The sequence below is a fragment of the Odocoileus virginianus genome, chromosome 16 (genome assembly GCF_023699985.2).
Source record: "Odocoileus virginianus isolate 20LAN1187 ecotype Illinois chromosome 16, Ovbor_1.2, whole genome shotgun sequence".
Taxonomy (NCBI): Eukaryota; Metazoa; Chordata; class Mammalia; order Artiodactyla; family Cervidae; genus Odocoileus; species Odocoileus virginianus.
In genome coordinates this window covers 52,009,046-52,027,768 of record NC_069689.1, presented here as the reverse complement: position 1 = coordinate 52,027,768, position 18,723 = coordinate 52,009,046, and the positions used below count along the sequence as shown (strand labels likewise).

The following is an 18,723-nucleotide window of genomic DNA, read 5'->3' as shown; positions in this document are numbered from 1 at the left end:
AATAAAGAGAATATACTGAATCAGGTAGAATTAATTTAATGTATTTTAACCCAATATAGCCGAGATATTTTCATTTCAGCAAGTTATCAACATACAGCTGTTATTGGCATGATACTTACATTGTTTTGTGTGCTAAGTTATGAAATCCAGTGTGTAAGCATGCCTGTGGTGCATCTCAGGTCAAGCCAGAGACTTCGTCTCCCCTGTAAATAGTGCAGCCCTGTGGTGAAAAGTGAAATTAGTTTGCTTTTGCACTGCCCATAGTATTTGATATAAACTGTTGCTTCTGTATAGTTTGTTGTTATAAAGGTATAATTGTAAAATGAGGTTATGAACATGTTTTACTTAATAATTAACTTGTTTTTAAACCTTTAAAAAGATTTATAGTTGATATACAATCTTGTGTTAATTTTGCTATACAGCAGAGAGATTCAGTTACACATATACATGCATTCTTTTTCATGTTCTTTTCTATTATGGTTTGTCACAAGACATTGAATATACTTGCCTGTGCTCTACAATAGGACCTTGTTATTTATCATTCTATATATATAATTGCATCAGCTATTCTCAAACTCCCGATCCACCCTTCCCTCACCTCTCGCGACCCCTTGGCAACCATGAGTCTATTTTCTATGTCTGTGGACCTGTTGAACATTTAAGGTTAAGACATGTGATGAGTGTGTCTCCATTTGAACTTTTCCCTGTAGATGCCTGAGGTTGTGAGTGTAAAGAGTGGGAGTGACTCAGGTAGCCATGGTCAGCTAGAGTGATCCAGCACTGTCCATGTCTGTGTGTCCACACCCAGGCACAAGCAGGAACCATTTCTTACTCATCTGTGGGGCCGCTCAGCATCTAGGTCTTTGCACGTAGGTAGGTGTTTTATGAAGGAGGTTAGGTCTGCCTTGTTCGTCTTTTGTATTCCTAGAAATGCTAATGTAGTCCCTCATTCATTCAGCTTGTGTTAGTTGAGGACTCATTATGTACTGGGTGCCTGGAACTGTTCTAGACTCTGAGGATACAGTGGTGAAAAGACAGAGTTCCTGCTCTCTTAGAATTTGTGTCGTTGATGAAAAGCCTGCTTGGTGTTGTTGCTAGTAATAATAATAGTGCCACCACCAGAAGTTGACATAGCTCAAATGACACTGACATGTGACTTATTATGAAAACACTCAGGAAAAAAAAAGCAATTATCTTGAGCCTTAGAAGATATAATTAGCCAGCAGACATACCAGATATTCAGAGCATCTATTAGAAGTGTTCTACCCACCACACTGGAGGGATGTGAGATTTGACTGGAAGACATAAAGAGGACTCCTTTAAGAACGCTTGCTGTGAATCAACTTTGGCCCATAAGCCAGTTTCTGGGCTGTTATCTGTGACCCGACAAACAGTCGTTTCTTGTTTACAGACGGGGGGTTTTCTGGGGGCTGATGGTGTTACGGGCCAGGGCTCTTGACTGGAGGCCACACAAGAACTTCAGGCTAGGCTCTCTTGGGGCCCCTGCTACCGCAGGGGAAGCGAGGACAGGTAACAGGTTCCCTTGCTTGCCCCCTCTGGGAGTGCGGGTAGCTTCCCCCACTTACACGAGTTCCTTACGTGGGGTGAGGGTAGGGGTGCGTCCAGGGTGTTTTGCCTACCGCTTAGGTGATGTTGTGTGCAGGGGGCGCTCGCAGTATCATGCTTTTGCTCCTGACACCCTGTTTTAGCTCCAGCTCTTCAAAAGTGACAGCTGGATTTTTTGTCTTGTTGTATCTTTGGGTCCTGAATTTGCCCCAACTGCACATGCGCACAGTTATTTTTAGCCCCATGCGGTTTCTTTGTATGTTGTTGCTGGAGGGGAGTGTGTCCAGGTGCAGGCATTGCAGCACTGCAGCCTAGGGTCCTGGGTCCCAGCCTGTCTCAGTGGGAAGGAGATGCACATTTAAGAGACAACACCGATCAGAAGTCTGGCATCATCTGCCCAATGACAAGTGAAAAAACTGAGTTAATAAATTTACATGGAAAATGTAGTACTTAAAATGTTAAAAATCAAGTGAGCTGTAGAAACATTTTGTTCCATGGGGTGGTCCAATACAAGGAGTTAAAAAGAGATGAAAACTTGGAGCTCAGTTAGGAAAGTAACTAGAACCTTTGTGTCTGTGTCGGTGGCTTTCAGATGTGCGTGAAGTCAGTCACCTGGAGGACTCACTACAACACACATCGCTGGTCCCCACCTCCAGAGTTTGTACTTTGTAGTTCTGGGGTGAGGCCTAGAAATCTGCATTTCTGACAGGTTTCCAGGTGCTAGTGATCAGGTCCCAGTCTAGTCTAGTCTGTTTCTTTACATTGCTGTTAGACACCGGAGCTTCCCTGGTGGATCTGATGGTGAAGAATCTGCCTGCAATGCAGGAGACCAGGGTTCAGTCCCCGGGTTGGGAAGATCCCTTGAAGGAGGACACGGCAACCCACTCCAGTATTCTTGCCTGGAGAATCCCATGGACAGAGGAGCCCGGTGGGCTACAGTCCATGTGGTCGAAGAAGAGTCGGATACTACTGAGCGACTAACACGTAGACACACACAGCACCTGATGCTTTAGTTTCATGTGGTTGATGCAAGCTTGGGCCACACACCTATTATGCAGAACAAGGTAGAATACTATCTAATGGTGGGTGCCACAAATGTTAGGGGGAAAGCTCAGCAACTTCTGTCTGTGTTTTCATCACTGCCTTAGGCTGACCTTGGTGTCTTTGACTAAGTCACTCAGTCGATCTATGTTTCCCTGTAGGGATATTAAAATTAGGCTCTTAGAACAGCACTGAAACATGTATATCATCAAGTGTGAAACAGATCGCCAGTCCAGGTTGGATGCATGAGACAAGTGCTCGGGGCTAGTGCACTGGGATGACCCAGAGAGTTGGGATGGGGAGGGAGGTGGGAGGGGGGTTCAGGATGGGGAACACATGTAAATCCATGGCTGATTAATGTTAATGTGTGGCAAAAACCACTACAATATTGTAAAGTAATTAGCCTCCAACTAATAAAAATAAATGGAAAAATAAAATAAAATTAGGCTCTCAGTCATCTGGCTCTGCCCTTCAGCTAAAATCCGGGCACACTGACCGTCTGCAAAGTCTGCTGGAAGCCAGACCCACCGTAGCTGTTCATCCAGCTATGTGTGTGAATTGCTCACTCGTGTCCGACTCTTTGTGACCCCATGGACTGTAGCCCTCCAGGTTACTCTGTCCATGGAGTTCTCCAGGCAAGAATACTGAGGTGGGTAGCCATTCCCTTTTCTAGGGGATCTTCCCGACCCAGGGATCGAACCTGAGTCTCCTGAATTGCAGGCAGATTCTTTACCATCTGAGCCACCACGGAAGCCCATGGTCTCGCATAAATTGCTTCACTCCTGCCTTAACCCACCTTCCACAGTGATCCCCATGCAGCTGCCTCCTCGTGAATAAGCTCCTCTTGGTTTTCCTGCCTTTCTCCCTCCTCCTTTCTTATTTGTGCCTTGTATGGATTCCTGCTGCAGCACTTATTATATTATACTTTGTAACATATGTAGCCCACTTACTTGGTAGACTCTTCCTGGGCATCAGACCCGGCTTCTTCAGTGCTGTAACCCCACTCTCCCAGCTGATATAGAGCAGAGGCACATAAATATTTATGGACTGCACAATTAGATGCTTTAGTGAAAGCATCCCAGATTTCTCAGTCTATAAAAGTAAGTAGCATGAAATCACAACCAATAAATGGAATGCAGAGTGTTCAAATAACTGATATCTGGAAAAGAGTTGCAGAGTCATGGCGCAAATAAGATAATAATGAGGATTCCTGAGATTTCCACTACATTACTCTGCATCCCAGTCAAGCCCAAATCCAACTTCGCTGATATTAGTTGTTTCATGGAGGAACCAAAGTGTTATTTATCTGCGAATAGAAAGCAATTTGCTGATACCAGCCCAGGGATATGAGTGAATATTACAAAATCGTTATCCATAAGTATCTGTAATCTCCTTTATATTTTGGCCACAATGATAGGTTATCAAGTGAATCAGAGGACTGGTGTCTGAAGCCTCAGCTCCAACATAATCACTTGGGAAAATATTTGATGAGACAGTAAAAAGATTACGAGAATGAAAATTTCTTCCATTTACCTAGAAAAAAGTAGCCGCAGAACTGTAATCATCTAGAATATTTCAAAATCCATTATCAGAGGGTCTATGATCTCTTATGTGTATTTTCAATTACAGTGCTTATCACTTCTGTGCTACACATACAAAAATTTTAAAAATCATACAGAATGGGGAGGACAGAGATTTAAGCCGAGGGAAAGTGGGGTGAGGGGGTGGCGAGGGGTATTTGTTTTTTCTTTTTAAGTGACAAGCGTTGGCCAGAGGACTATTTGCAGTGTTGACAAGGGAAAGCAGAGTTTGTTTTGAAGAATTGTGGTGTGCTAGAGTTTTGTGAAGTGCTTGTCTATGTTTTATCTTTTTCTCTAATTCATTGCCTGAGATAAAGCAATAGCTGTTAATAAAAGAGGAGGATGTCCAGGGGGAAAGAATGAGGGGAAGGGATAGTTAGGGGGTTCAGGATGGAGCTGTACACACTGATGTATTTACAATGGATCACCAACAAGGACCTACTGTCTAGCACAGAGAAACTCTGCTCAATGTTCTGTGGCAGCCTGGGTGGGAGGGGAGTCTGGGGGAGAATGGATACATGTATATGTATGGCTGAGACCCTTTGCAGTCTACCAGAAACTATCATAACATTGTTAACTGGGGCTATACCCCAATACAAAACATAAAGGTTTTCAAAACCTTTTTTTTTAAGAAAGAGGATGGCAGGGTTGTCATCACTGTCTGTCCCAGGACTGGGCACCTTAGCGACCCCTGCCAGCAGCCCCATGACAAACTTGGTTTCCCGCAAATTCGATTTCCTGGTATCTCCCTCTTGACTCTCTGTTCTAAACTCTGGATCCGATTTTCTTTCATGTCTTCCTCTTGCCTCTGGGAGTCCCTACGGCATTGTCCTTACCTCTGGCTCTTTCCTACAGACATTCAGTTATACATTTACAAATGCCACTGGGACCTCTCCACTTGGATGTCCAGCCGTAAAAGAAGAGAAAAAGAGCTCTCTCAACTAAACACGTGTGCTTTAACCCACCTCTCTTTCTGGATCTTTCCTCTTATGCAGACGTGCCTTGATCAGCCCCTTCCCACTGCTTCTGCTCTTGCTTGAAATGCCTCCCAACCCCACTGGGGAATGGGGCTCTCAGATGCCAATGCCTGCAGAAACCAGGGAGAGAATTTGAGTGTGTGATCCTGGCAGGGGTGGGGTGACAATGACAGCTGACATTCGCTTCAATGTTGGGGGCAGTAGGGCCTGGTGGGGACAGTGAGAAGTGGGGGACAAGTGCCCTGGCCGAAGCGGGGCGGCTCCTGTCCACCCTTGTGGTGGTTGTTGAGTCACTCAGTCGTGTCTGACCCTTTTCAACCCCATGGGCTGTAGCCTGCCAGGCTCCTCTGTCCATGGAATCCTCCAGGCAAGAATACTGGGGTGGGTAGCCATTAGCTTATCCAGAGGATCTTCCTGACCCAGAGATTGAACCTGTGACTCTTGGATTGCAGATGGATTCTTTACCACTGAGCCACCAGGGAAGCCCCCTGGCCATCCTTGCCATCTAAGAATGTGCGATCTCAGACCCAGTGTTACCAGATCGCTTTGTTTGTAAAGATAATGTAGAATCTATTTGTATGTTTTGAATCACCTGATTTTGTAAGTGATAACATTGTTTGAAATTAAAAGCATCAGCATCCTTGGGACTGTATGAACACACTGCTGTATTTAAAATATATAACCAACAGAGACCTACTATATAGCACAGAGAACTCTGCTCAGCATTCCTTAGCAACCTAAATGGGAGAAGAATTTGAAAAAGAATAGATACATGTATATGTGTAACTGAATCACTTTGCTCTACACCTGAAACTGACACAACATTGTTTAATCAAGTATGTTCCAATATAAAATAAAAATTTTTTAAATTTAAAAACAGTATCCTTTGGCCTAACATTGGATAGCTCAGTATCTGTCAGTCCTTTGTGAGCCTCAGCCGCCAGTTTGCAATCTCTAATTTAGAGATACCCAGTGCTGTCTGGTAAACCATAGATAGGGCCTAAAATTTCCTGATAGCCACATTTTAAAAAATAAAAAGGAACAGGAGCAATTCATTTTAATACATTTAATTTAACCCAGTATTTCTCAAATATTTCAACATGGAATCAATAGGAAGCAAAACTGCCAGTGAGATACTTTGCATTCTGCTTTTGCACCCTGAGTCATTGAAGTCTGCTGTGTGCTTTACACTTTTGACACGTCTCAACTGCATGAGCCCCACGTGACTACTGGCTATTGTATTGGTCATCAGAGCTCTGATGGTGAAGGACAAGAATTAATTACATACATACAAAATAAGGTGAGAGTTTATTCAGTATGCTTGCATTATTGCTCAGTGACTCAGCCGTGTCCGCCTCTTTGCAATCCCGTGGACTCTAGCACGCCAGGCTTCCCTGTCCTTCACCATCTTCCAGAGTTTGCTCAAACTCATGTCCATTGAGTCAATGGGTAATGCCGTCTAACCATCTCATCCTCTGTCACCCCCTTCTCCTCCTGCCTCCAGTCTTTCCCAGCATCAGGGTCTTTTCCAATGAGTCAGCTCTTCGCATCAGGTGGCCAAAGAATTGGAGCTTCAGCATCAGTCCTTCCAGGGAATATTCAGGACTGATTTCCTTTAGGATGGACTGCTTAGAGCTATGCCTGCATAGAGCTAGGTAATTTGAATCTTAGGATAAACCAAAGTAGAAGAAGCAACTCTCGAGAATGATGAGGCTAAAAATGACATAAAGAACTGTGTGGAAAAATTCTGGGTGGCAACAGAGTGATCAGTTACAGACTTTCAAAGGCCCCTCATGCCTGGCTGGTGGGAATTTTTTATAGGACTTTTCTACTCAGAGCTCTGCTGGTCACACAGGAGTTCACAGCTGATGTTTGAATTCACACTTTAGGGTGGAGTTACACTGTGGATTGTTCCAAGGCTGTTGCCCTTCTGAAATGTCAGGGTGAGCATTTGTCCTTAAGCAAATTTAAAACAAAGTGAATGTCATAGAAGTCAGTGTAAAATGGGGACGAATATTCTGAATTCAGTGATGACTTTGTCATTCAATCAAGATTGAGCAAATATACTCACTGCTAAAGAGGAACATTTCCATTCAATATTTACTTTCACTGTAGTTTCCTGTTGGGGAGCAGAGCCCAGCAGCTGTTGTCAGCTTTGGCCTAGAGAAGACTGTGACCTCTAGTGACCCCTTTCTGAGTCCAGCTCCATGTTTTTTAGGTTTGCTTATGACTCCATCCATGGTCCATTCAAGGATCTATTGCGGCTGCAAATATGGAGGGCATGATGGTCAGACAGTGGCATCTTCCAAAAGTAAAGACAGTGACATGGCACAGAGCGGAACATTCTGGACACACTGTGCTTTCCTCAGGCCTCTATCCTCCTAGTAAAGACCAAGGTGCGGTCATTTTTGCTCCTTTGCCCCTGGAGACAACCAGGGACAGTATGGCACTATCTCTCCATTTTTAATATTTATTTGGTAATTTGGTTGCACCAGGTCTTAGCAGTGGCACGCAGGATCTGTAGCTGCAGCACGAAAACTCTTAATGTGGCATGTGGGATCTAGTTCCCTGACCAGGAATCGAACCTCAGGCCTCCTGCATTGGTAGCTTGGAGTCTTAACCCCTGGACCACCAGGGAGGTCCCAGTATGACAGTTTCTCAGGACTGTCTGCCTTACCTGTTTATCCTGAGTGTAATAACCTTATACACATTAGTATCATAGAAGATACTCACCATCAGAAGACACCATCAGTGCTTTCCAGGAGCCTGTGGCTGCACCTCTGGGAAGTCAGGGCAGTGGCAAAATCAAGAACATCATTCTGGGTTGAACTGACAGCACTGTTGGAAAGGCCGTCCTGGGGTTGGCGGGGGCAGCTGCCATTGCTGCGGCGTGTCGCCGTGTCTTAAACCCGTGGCATGGATCTGACGTTCCCGCCTTCTCTCAGTTGCTGAGAAGCAGGAGTCAGGGACCTTGAAGTTACCCCAGCCCCTCAGAGAGGTGGTATTTCCCCATCTTTACTCCGTCCGTCCCTTCTCCTGGGCTCACTGGCTTCAAGGCGCAGCCTCCTCTGGGTTTCAGCCTGGCTGATCTCCCAGGTATGGCTTTGGTGGGAATAGGAGGAAGCAGATAGTCTGCTTTTGTGCAGGGAGGCACTTTCCCACAATTGTCTTGGGACACACACTGGTCTCTGCAATCACATTAGTGCAGACATGTCAGTCAAGGCGAACAATTTCAGTTGACTTTGAGCCTGATGAGTTCTGGTGATGGTTTAGTTGTTAAGTCGTGTCTGACTCTTGTGACCCCATGGACTGTAGCCCACCAGGCTCCTCTGTCCATGGGATTCTCCAGGCAAGAATACTGGAGTGGGTTGCCATTTCCTTCTCCAGGGGATCTTCCCGACCCAGGAATCGAACCCAGGTCTCCTGCACTGCAGGCAGAGTTCTGAATTCTATAGGAAGTATTTCATAGTGATATACTTGGTGAAGGAGAAAGTAGCACAGCACTTTGGGTTTGAGGTTACCCCTCTGAATATTTTTATAGGATGATTAAAATTTGAAAATAATTTATAGAGAAAATGATTTCGAGTAGACATTGAGACCTAACAGCTGCTTCCTTGGAAATGGCTCAGAAAGTGGATAATAAAACAACAGAGAACAACAGTGGAACTTGACTGTGTGACTTGGACGTTTCTTCTTTACATCCATACATCTGGTCTCCTGATAAATGCACATTGATTATCTCACCAAATGCCAGACACTTAAATGGCAAGGCCTTTCTTCATTTAGCTGACATAGTGCTATGGTAAGCAGCTTGCTAGGTTGGCCTCCAATAATCCTTGCCTCCTGGTACTTATGCCTTCCTGTGGTAAATAGTGTTGTAACCAGTGTGATGATGGGGTAGTGATGACATGTGACTTACAATGCTAGGTCATAAAAGATGCTGCTGCTTCTGCCTTGCTCTCTGGAATCACTTGCTCTGGAGCGAAACTGGCCACATGGTGGGAGGACCCTTCTATGCTGAGAACTGAGGCCTTCTTCTAGCTGCAGTCTGCACTTGCCAGCCATGTGAATGAACCATCTTGGAAGCAGATCTTGCAGCTGCCGTCAAGCCTTCATATACTTGCAGCCCTGGCTAATGTCTCTTTTTTTGATTTTTAAAATTTTTATTTATTTATTTGGTTGTGTGCAGTCTCAGACGCCAGGCATTATCTTAAGACCTTTGCAAATATGAACCTGTTAACCCTCATAACAATCCTTTGGAGTAGGTGCTGTTGCTGTACCCATTTTATCCATGTGGAAACTGAGGCCCAGAGATGCCTTGCTCAAAGTCACAGAATTTGTAAAGGGTTGCAGTGGGATTTGAATTAAACAGTCTGAGCAGGGTCCGTGTTCTCAACAAGTACGTTGTATTGTCCTTTTAAAGGAACCACCTTTTTTCCAGCTGTTTTTCCAAAACAGTTTTAGGAAATCAGTTCTAAGATCAAGTGGTTGATGAAGGGCAGGATTGAGATCTAGGATGGGGAGGAACTGGATACTGAGCTCACCCAGGATTGGGGGTGGGAGGTGCGTGGAGTGTGGGTGAAGTGGCTTCGATAAATCCTTCTCTGTCCATCTACTGTAAAGCTGATAGCAGTTCCTATTGGGGACTTTTTTAGGGTTAAATAAGATAAAGCACGCCAGGCCTCTCGCTGGGGGTGGGGAGGATCAGCACACCTGAGTTCCTGTCTCTCGCCCAGCTCCTTCTGTTTGCCATTGCTAAACGGGATTCGCGCATCTGACTGCTGTCTGCCCTGGTCCCTGCAGCCTTGCTGTTGGCCTGGATGCTGCCTGTTCTCTGAACCCTGGTGTCCCAGCCCACGTGACCCCAGCTCTCCCATCTGGGACTCTGCCCTGAATTCCCACATAGGCGAAATCAACTTCCTGATCGTCCCCTGACCTTCATTGCTAGGATGCAGACTAATAACAGCGAACCATTTCCTGTGCTTAATTACATTATTCACAGTGCTCTGCGGAGTGGGCGGTTTGGAACCCCAACCACTAATTTACAGAGTAGTTGGGAAGACAAAAATAAAACCAAGGAGAAGGGCCTTGGTGGCTCTGTGAGTTGGGCATTCTGAAGCCAGAGGTAGTTCTGTTGGGTGTATAGTCATCCCCCAGTGTCTGTGGGAAATTAGGTCCAGAACCCCCTGTGGATACTACATTTTGAAGGTCTTCAGGTCCCTTGATGACCCTCTGGATCCCAGGGTCCCACATCTGCAGATTCAGCCATCAGCAGATTGTAAACGTAGTACACGATCGATACACGGTTGGTTGAGGTTGGTCGAGGTGTGGAATGGGCAGGTATAGAAAAGTGAGAGTTAGTTGCTCAGTCACGTCTGACCCTTTGCGACCCCATGAACTGTAGCCCGCCAGGCTCCTCTGTCCATGGGATTCTCCAGGCAAGAATGTTGGAGTGGGTAGCCATTCCCTTCTTCAGATCTTCCTGACCCAGGAATGGAAGTGGGGTCTGCTGCATTGCAGGCAGATTCCTTAACCATCTGAGCCACCGGGGAAGCCCAGGACCCATCGTATTTGGAGATTCGGGGACAGTGCCACAAGCAGTGGAATGTGCAGGGTGTGGAAGCCACACAGATGGAATCCCAGTTCTGTCACTTTATGATGTGAGACTTTGGACAAGTTATGTAACTTCCCCAAGGTTTGTTGAGTAGAGGAGGAGAATCATGATGCTGACCTCATTCATTCCTTGTGAGGCTCCCTTCCTCTTCATAATGACTGTATTAGAGAGCTAGTGTCATAGACAGCTAATGGTTGGGCGTTAAAAGCTCACATGAGAAACCCCTCTACTTCCCAAAGGAAATAAAAGATAATTTCAGATCAAAACAGTATTGCCCGAGGCATTCCAAGAGGCAGCAATCGAAATGCTGCTGACCTGTGTGGTCCATGGAGGTACTTAGTGGGAAGTCAACCTTGGATACTTAGACCTAGCCTGGCTGGGAGAGTATAGGTTTACTCTTCTCTTGTCTGTTTCTGACCCTGAACAAGAAAAGTAGTTATGACCTGACAGATTTTTAAAAATCTTGTACATCTTTTACATAAGGTAGGTGGGAAAAAAAGTTTTGCAAAGAATATAGTATGCATTCATGATTAAAAACACAAAATAAAAAAAAATCAAAAAAATCTGGACAAGTTAGAAATAGTAGGGAGCTTATTATTCTGATATAAAAAAATGTCTTAAAAGTTATGGTGAGCATGATACTTCATTGAGGAACTTTAGGAAAGATTTCAGGATGCTTTTGTTTCTTCTGCTCAATACCCCATTGGATGTTCTAACTGCTTAATAAGACAAGAAAAAACGGGAGTGTAAAATCAGGAAAAAACAAACAAAATTGCCCATATTTGCAGATGACATGATTGTCAATGTCAAAATGGAGAATCTGTAAACTGTTAGTAAGAAGCTTGGTAGATACAAGATCTGTGTGCAAAAGTCAATCATGTTCCTATAGGGAAACCCAAACCAAGTAGGAAAAGTTTTTTGTTGTTGTTTTAAAAGAACATTTACACCAGCAACAAAAACCAAAAAGTACATTACGAAAAGAACTACAAAAATAAGCAAGACTATAATGGACAATATTATAAAACCCTGGTGAAGGGCTTCCCTGGTGGCTCAGTGGTACAGAATCCACCTGTCAATGCAGGAGACACGGGGTCCATCCCTGATCTGAGGAGATCCCACCTGCCAAGGAGCAGCTAAGCCCGTGCACACGACTATTGAACCTGAGCTCTAGAGCCCAGGAATCGGAACTGCCGAGCCCTGTGCCGCATCTACTGAAGCCCGCCTGCCCTAGAGCCTGTGCTCTGCGACAAGAGAAGCCCGCATAATGAGAGGCCTGTGCACTGCAAGTAGAGAGCATCCCCCGCTCTTTACAACTGGGGAAAAGCCCATGCAACCGAAGACTCAGCACAGCCAAAACCCAAACCCCAAATTTAGACCTTTTAGGAAGAAAAGAACAAAGCTTTAAATAGAAGTTGATTACATTAAAATTAAAACCTTCTTAATAATATACACTGAATTAAAAGGCATAATGTGAGATGATCATAATAGTCATCTGCATAATTAGGGATTAATATCCCAAATATGTAAAGAATGTCTACAAATCAGTAAGTAAAAAAGTTATGCCACAGAAAAATGGGTATAGCATGGAAGCAGGGAGAAATCAGAGGCAGGAAAACTGAATGGACAGTAAGCATAAAAGGCTTCTCTCATAGCTCAGTCAGTAAGGAATCTGCCTGCAATGCAGGAGACCCAGGTTCAATTCCCAGGTTCGACCCGGGAAGATTCCCCTGGAGAAGGGAATGGCAGCCCACTCTGGTATTCTTGCAGCGAGGATCCCATGGACAGAGGAGCCTGGTAGGCTACCGTCTTTGGGGTTGCAGTAGTTGGACATGACAACGACTAAACTACCAAACTCACCAGTAGTCAGGAAAACGCAAATTATTAACACAGTGAGGTATAATCCCACACGTCTCAAAATTTGAATTTAAAATCTGGCAAAAATTAAAATCCAAAAACACCAAGAGCAGCCAGAAAAAAAAAAAAAAGTGCAGATTTTCATGCAATGCTGCTGGGAATGAAAATTGGTAAAGTCACTTTGGAGAGTAAGTGGCAGTGTCTCCTACAAATCAGCAATTCCGCATTTATAGGTACGCTCCAGAGAAAGTCCATCTACAGACTGATTCCAGAGGAAACCCAGCATGTGTACATGAGGAAACATATTTGTGTAACGGTGTTTGCTATAGTTATTTTTGTAAGAGTTGAAACCTGAAACCGATCAAATATGCCTCAATTAGGAAATGGATGAACACAGTATTTTGTTTGTATAATATAGAATTAGTCTATAGCAATTAAATGAATGAGTTAGCTAAACCTGGATATCTTTTTTTTTTAGTTGACATAAAACCTTTAATAATCCACGATATGATCCATGATTAAATACATATCAAAAGTACAGAGAAAGATATTCATTTTTCTGATTTTTATGGTGTACAAACAAAGCCTAGGAAACAATTAGTAAACATGATACACACTAATTGTCTACCTTTTCCAGAAAGAGTTTCCAATACATTTCTAGGTTATCACAGACGCTGTCTTTATTGCAACACTGTCAAGTAATATTCATGACTTGTGCTGAAATTATAAAGGTACATCAGTATTTTAGTGACTGTGATAGTGTTCCTCCTTCAAATCAATTGATCGACCTACCAAAAATTTATAACAAACCTTTCTCTTCCTTTAATACTTGAAGACATTCCATGATCACTTACATCATGGCAACCTCCCGATATTTCACATCAATGACAAACACCTCCATTTAGATGTTCATTGTCCATTTTACATTATGGTATCCTTCATCTTCTAATGGAGAATAGATAGAAATGGTTGCAACACAATATGAAAAGGCTAATCTTTCAAGCATAAACCATCCAAAACTTATGTTTGCATACACACTATAGAAGCGAAGCATACTATGGATTATTTGAGCATTGAGTTACATTCACTTCTAATCTCAAATCATGTCATTATAAACAAGCATAGATTGCTAATAATTCTAACTTTCTAACCATCAATCTTCATCTCATGATTCATGCTAATATATCCATTTTCTATGTGTTTTAACTATGGAGTACTCCCTACAGTAATTCTCCTTCAGAGAAACTTCGGAAAAGAGGATTGATGAAATACTTTCTAATATGCAGTCTCTTATGTTTCTTTACATTTGATTTTTGATTAAATATTTTTCTACATATTTGTTACATCATTTCCATAGGTTTCTTACATAAACTCTCATGTTTTCTGATGCATGTTTATGACAAACCTTTCATCACTTGTTCCATTACTAGAGTTTTTCTCCAGTATGTGCTCTCAGCTGTTTAGGGAGCTCACCACTATGACTAAAGCCTTTGCCACAATCTTCATGTTTATAAGGTTTCACTCCGGTATGAACTTGTAGACGTGTAGTGAGAGTTGATTTCTGATTAAAGGCTTTGCCACATTCTGTACATTTGTATGGTTTCTCCCCAGTGTGGATTCGATGATGTGCAGTTAAATTTGAACAGTTAAAAGTCTCAGTCACCCTCTGTGCAATGATAAGGTCGCTCTCCACTATGAATTCGCTGATGTCAAGTAAGCTCTGAACAACTGATAAAGGCTTTTTCACATTCCTTACATTTTAAGCTTTCTCCCCAGTATGAATTCGTTGATGATGGGTAAGAGTTGAGTTCTGACTAAAGGCTTTGCCACATTCTGTACATTTATACGGTTTCTCTCCAGAATGAACTCGCAGATGTGTAGTAAGATTGATCCTCTGATTAAAACCTTTGCCACATTCTGTACATTTATAAGGTTTCTCTCCATTATGAACTTGCAGATGATTAGTGAGTTTTGATTTGTCACTGAAGGCTTTCCCACATTCTGTACATTTATAAGGATTCTCTCCTGTATGAAATAGCAGATGTCTTGTAAGAATGAATTTATATTTAAAGGCTTTGCCATATTCTGTACATTTATATGGTCTCTCCCCACTATGAATTCGCCGATGTCTACTAAGAGCAGAACTGTTCATGAAGGTGTTCCCACATTCTGTACACTTATAATGCTTCTCCCCCATATGAATTTGGTGATGCTTACTAAGATTTCAACTTGTAATAAAGGCTTTGCCACATTCTGAACATTTATAACATTTCTCTCCAGTGTGAGTAAGCTGACGTTGAGTAAGAAGTGAGCGACGGACAAATCTTTTGCCACATTCTGTACATTTGAAAGATTTCCTTCCTGTATGAATTTTCCTATGTTTACTTAGATTGGATGAGGTACTAAAGAATTTCCCATGTATCTTACATTGGTGTCCTTTCTGTGGATTTTGAATAGTTTGCTGTTGTACAAGTTCTGAAGACTGATTAGAAGCTTTACCATATTCACTACAATTATAAGTCTTCTCTCCAGTATGAATACTCTGCACAGAATGAACTGACATCTGATAAAAGATATTTCTACATTTATTACTTTTAGAATCCCTGTATGAAGATTCAGATCCCTGATGTTTCATAAGGTTTGAGTCTCCTTCAACTTTATACCCAGTTTCATTGCTTGAATACCTTCTCACTCCACCATAAATACCCTTGTAATTACTGGGGCTGGAACTCTTACTTAAGACCTGACTAATTTTATTACACGTGGAAAGCTGTTCTGTATTAGCAATATCATGATGTGTATTGAACAATGACGGTTGGACTACATCTCTTCCATTATCATCAACATTATACATCGTGGAATGGAGAGGAAATATCTTTGTGCTAGAAGAATAATGACTTCCTGCTCACAGATCCCTCAAATTGAGTATATTGTGAGTTTTGCCCCTCATTTTTAAATTTCAGGTGTTCAGACATGCTTGAATGTATGCATAAATGAAGTCTACATTCAGAATTGTTTGAATGAGTATTTGCAGTGGAGACTAAATCACGTTCCAAATATATCACGTTTCCTTTCAGAGAACATGTATGTTTCAAAAGGTGATGTAAACCTTTTCTAAAAAACTTACACTTCTCAGCAGATGTTGAAGACTGAAATTGGTGTTTCTCCCAGTTTGAATCATGTTGCTCATTTCTTTTTGCAGTAATGTTTGCCTTATGTGTAACTGTCTCAATTTCTTTATGTCCATATAAACATCTTCTCTGTCTTTCATATGCCCTCCTATATTCCCAGTGTTTTATTAAATTGAAGTTTCTGAGGTGAAATATTTCATATATTCCTAGGTTTGCTTTTGGAAACAAATCTTCTATCCTTGGTTTCTGTGGCATCAAATCCCAGGTGTATTGTGGAGACCTTGCTGGGTGTATGTCTCTTGTCTCCATTCTGCTTATACTCCTGGGGTCGGTCAATTCCTCCAGAACGGTGACCAGGTCCGGCTTAGAGGCTACAAGACCCAAAGAGGCCAGGTTCCTGTAGTTCTCTAACATCACTTCCCTGGACAAGTCCCGCTGACTGAGGTCCAGGCATTCCCACTCCTCTTGAGTGAAGTCTGTGGCTGCATCCTGGAATGTCAGCCGTCCCTGAGAAGCTGCCATTTCCTCCTCTTGTGCCTCCTGCTCTGCGTCTTCTTTTGGGATATTAGGTCCCAAACTAAATCTGGATTTCTTATTGCTGAGTCAGAAAAGTTGCGGTCAAGTAGTATTCTGTTTATGTAATTTAGAAAATAACACTTTTATAAGACAGAGAAGGAGAAATAGGCGAATGACAGAAAGACAGAAAGGCGAAGACAGAAAAGGCGAATGACATGCCTTATATGCATAATCTAAAAAGAAGTGATACAAATGAATTTATTTACAAAACAGACACAGACTCACAGACCTAGGGGACTTACGGTAACCAGGGGGAAGGGTGAGGGAGAGGGATAGTTAGAGAGCTTGGGATGGACCTGTACACACTGCTCTATGAAAGTGGATGACCAACAAGTATGGTACTGTACCACACAGGGAACTCTGCGCAATGTCATGTGGCAGCCTGGAGGGAAGTTTGGGGCAGAATTGATACATATACATGTATGTGTATATGTACAGCTAAGCCCCTCCTCTGTCCATCTGAAACTATCACAGCATTGTTAATCCGCTATATTCCAATATAAAATAAAAAGTTTTTTTTTAAAGATAGCACTTTTATATAGTTTATGGTGATAGCATAAGTACCAAAATTATAAAATTATACATTGGAAAGTCATGTAGGAGATCATAAAAGCAGTCTTCTCTGGGAAGGAAAGGTGAGAAGTTTGTACTGACTGAGCTAAAGTAAAAAGGAGGCTTCAACTCGGTCAAGTTTTCTTTAAGAAAAATAGAATGAAAAAGAGAGCCCTGAAATCAGTAGTACAAAATATTATTAACATTTGTTGGATTTAACCTTGCTTGTATGTTGGTAATTAAATTTTGTGCTGTATTTATATGTTTACAATCCTTCTGGAAGCAAGAGCCGTCAGCACCCTTCAGGTCTGCCCAAAGGAGCAATGTGGAATGAGTCCCTCGCTCTTGGGGCGTGTCCCTGCTCACAGGGAGCTGTTATACATGGGACGGGCACCTGTGCCCACACGTGTACAGGCTTGTATTCATTTGTTGATCAGCTAGTGTTGCCTTGGCAACTTGGGATGCCCTGTCATCTGCTGAACTGAGGGTAGATGAATGACTTTGCATATTGGCTGTTATTTCCTTCTGAGGGATTCAGTCTAAAGCAAGGGTGATCAGTCTGTCTTTGTCTCTGAATCTTCTAAGTATGCACAGTTTCCCTGGTGACCCAGATGGTAAAGAATCCACCTGCAATCCAAGAGACCCGGGTTCAATCCCTGGGTTGGGAAGATTCCCTGGAGAAGGGAATGGCTACCCACTCCCATATTCTTGCCTGGGAAGTCCCATGGACAGAGGAGCCTGGCAGGCTACAGCCCATGGGGTCACAAAGTGTTGGACACAGCTGACTAAGCAATGGCAACAACCTGCTTTAGAGACTACAGGAGTGAGATGCTGTATTTGCATTGTAGACCCTCTTTCCCCAACACTGGGGGCGCCACAGGGAGAGGAGGGGTATGGGACTCAATCCCGGCACACGCCATAGGGTGCTGCCTAGTTAGAGCTCTAGAGTAGACTCCTGCCTCTGCTTGCCGTGGTCCACGAGAACCTCCTGGCTTGACTTGCTGCTTATCCAGCGTGGACTTCCGTGGGGAGACACCAGTGCTTGCTGCTCGGCCTCCTGGGCCTGCTGGCCTGCCGTGTATGCCAGCTCCTCCTGCCTGTCTTCACAGTGATTGAGCTCCATGCCAGGAGCTGTAGGACAGAAACTGTTGTGAGGATTGAATTAATGCTGGTTAGGCTCTTGATCAGAAAAGGCAATGGCACCCCACTCCAGTACTCTTGCCTGGAAAATCCCATGGACGGAGGATCCTGGTGGGCTGCAGTCCATGGGGTCACACAGAGTCGGACACGACTGAGCGACTTCACTTTCACTTTTCACTTTCATGCATTGGAGAAGGAAATGGCAACCCACTCCAGTGTTCTTGCCTGGAGAATCCCAGGGATGGGGGAGCCTGGTGGGCTGCCGTCTGTGGGGTCGCACAGAGTCACACAACTGAAGCGACTTAGCAGCAGCAGCAGCAGGCTCTTGATCTCAGGTAAACCTCCAGGGAAACTTCTTAGTGAGTTCAAGGCTGCATAAAGGGACACTAAATAAACATGTGTACTTTAAAAAATGTATATATTTATTTTTAATTGGAGGATAATAGCTTTACAATCTTGTGTTGGTTTCTGCCATATATCAACATGAATCAGCTGTAGGTATACACATTTCCCCCCCTTTTGAACCTTCCTTCCACCTCCCACCCCATCCTACCCCTCTAGGTTGTCAGAGAGCGCTGAGCTGGGCTACCTGTGTGATACAGCAGCTTCCCATTGGCTATCTGTTTTACACGTGGTCATGTATGTATATATATCAAGGCTACTGTCTCAAATCATCCCACCCTCTCCTTTCC

General features: G+C 43.3%; 1 protein-coding gene and 1 pseudogene across 4 annotated transcripts in view; one reads left to right on the top strand and one right to left on the bottom strand.

Moving 5' to 3' along the window:
- The window catches only part of SLCO3A1 (solute carrier organic anion transporter family member 3A1), a 458,121-nt gene that overhangs the window by 158,294 nt on the left and 281,104 nt on the right, over nt 1–18,723 (top strand). The window lies entirely within an intron of this gene.
- LOC139038773 (zinc finger protein 737 pseudogene) lies at nt 14,313–18,014 on the bottom strand (annotated as a pseudogene).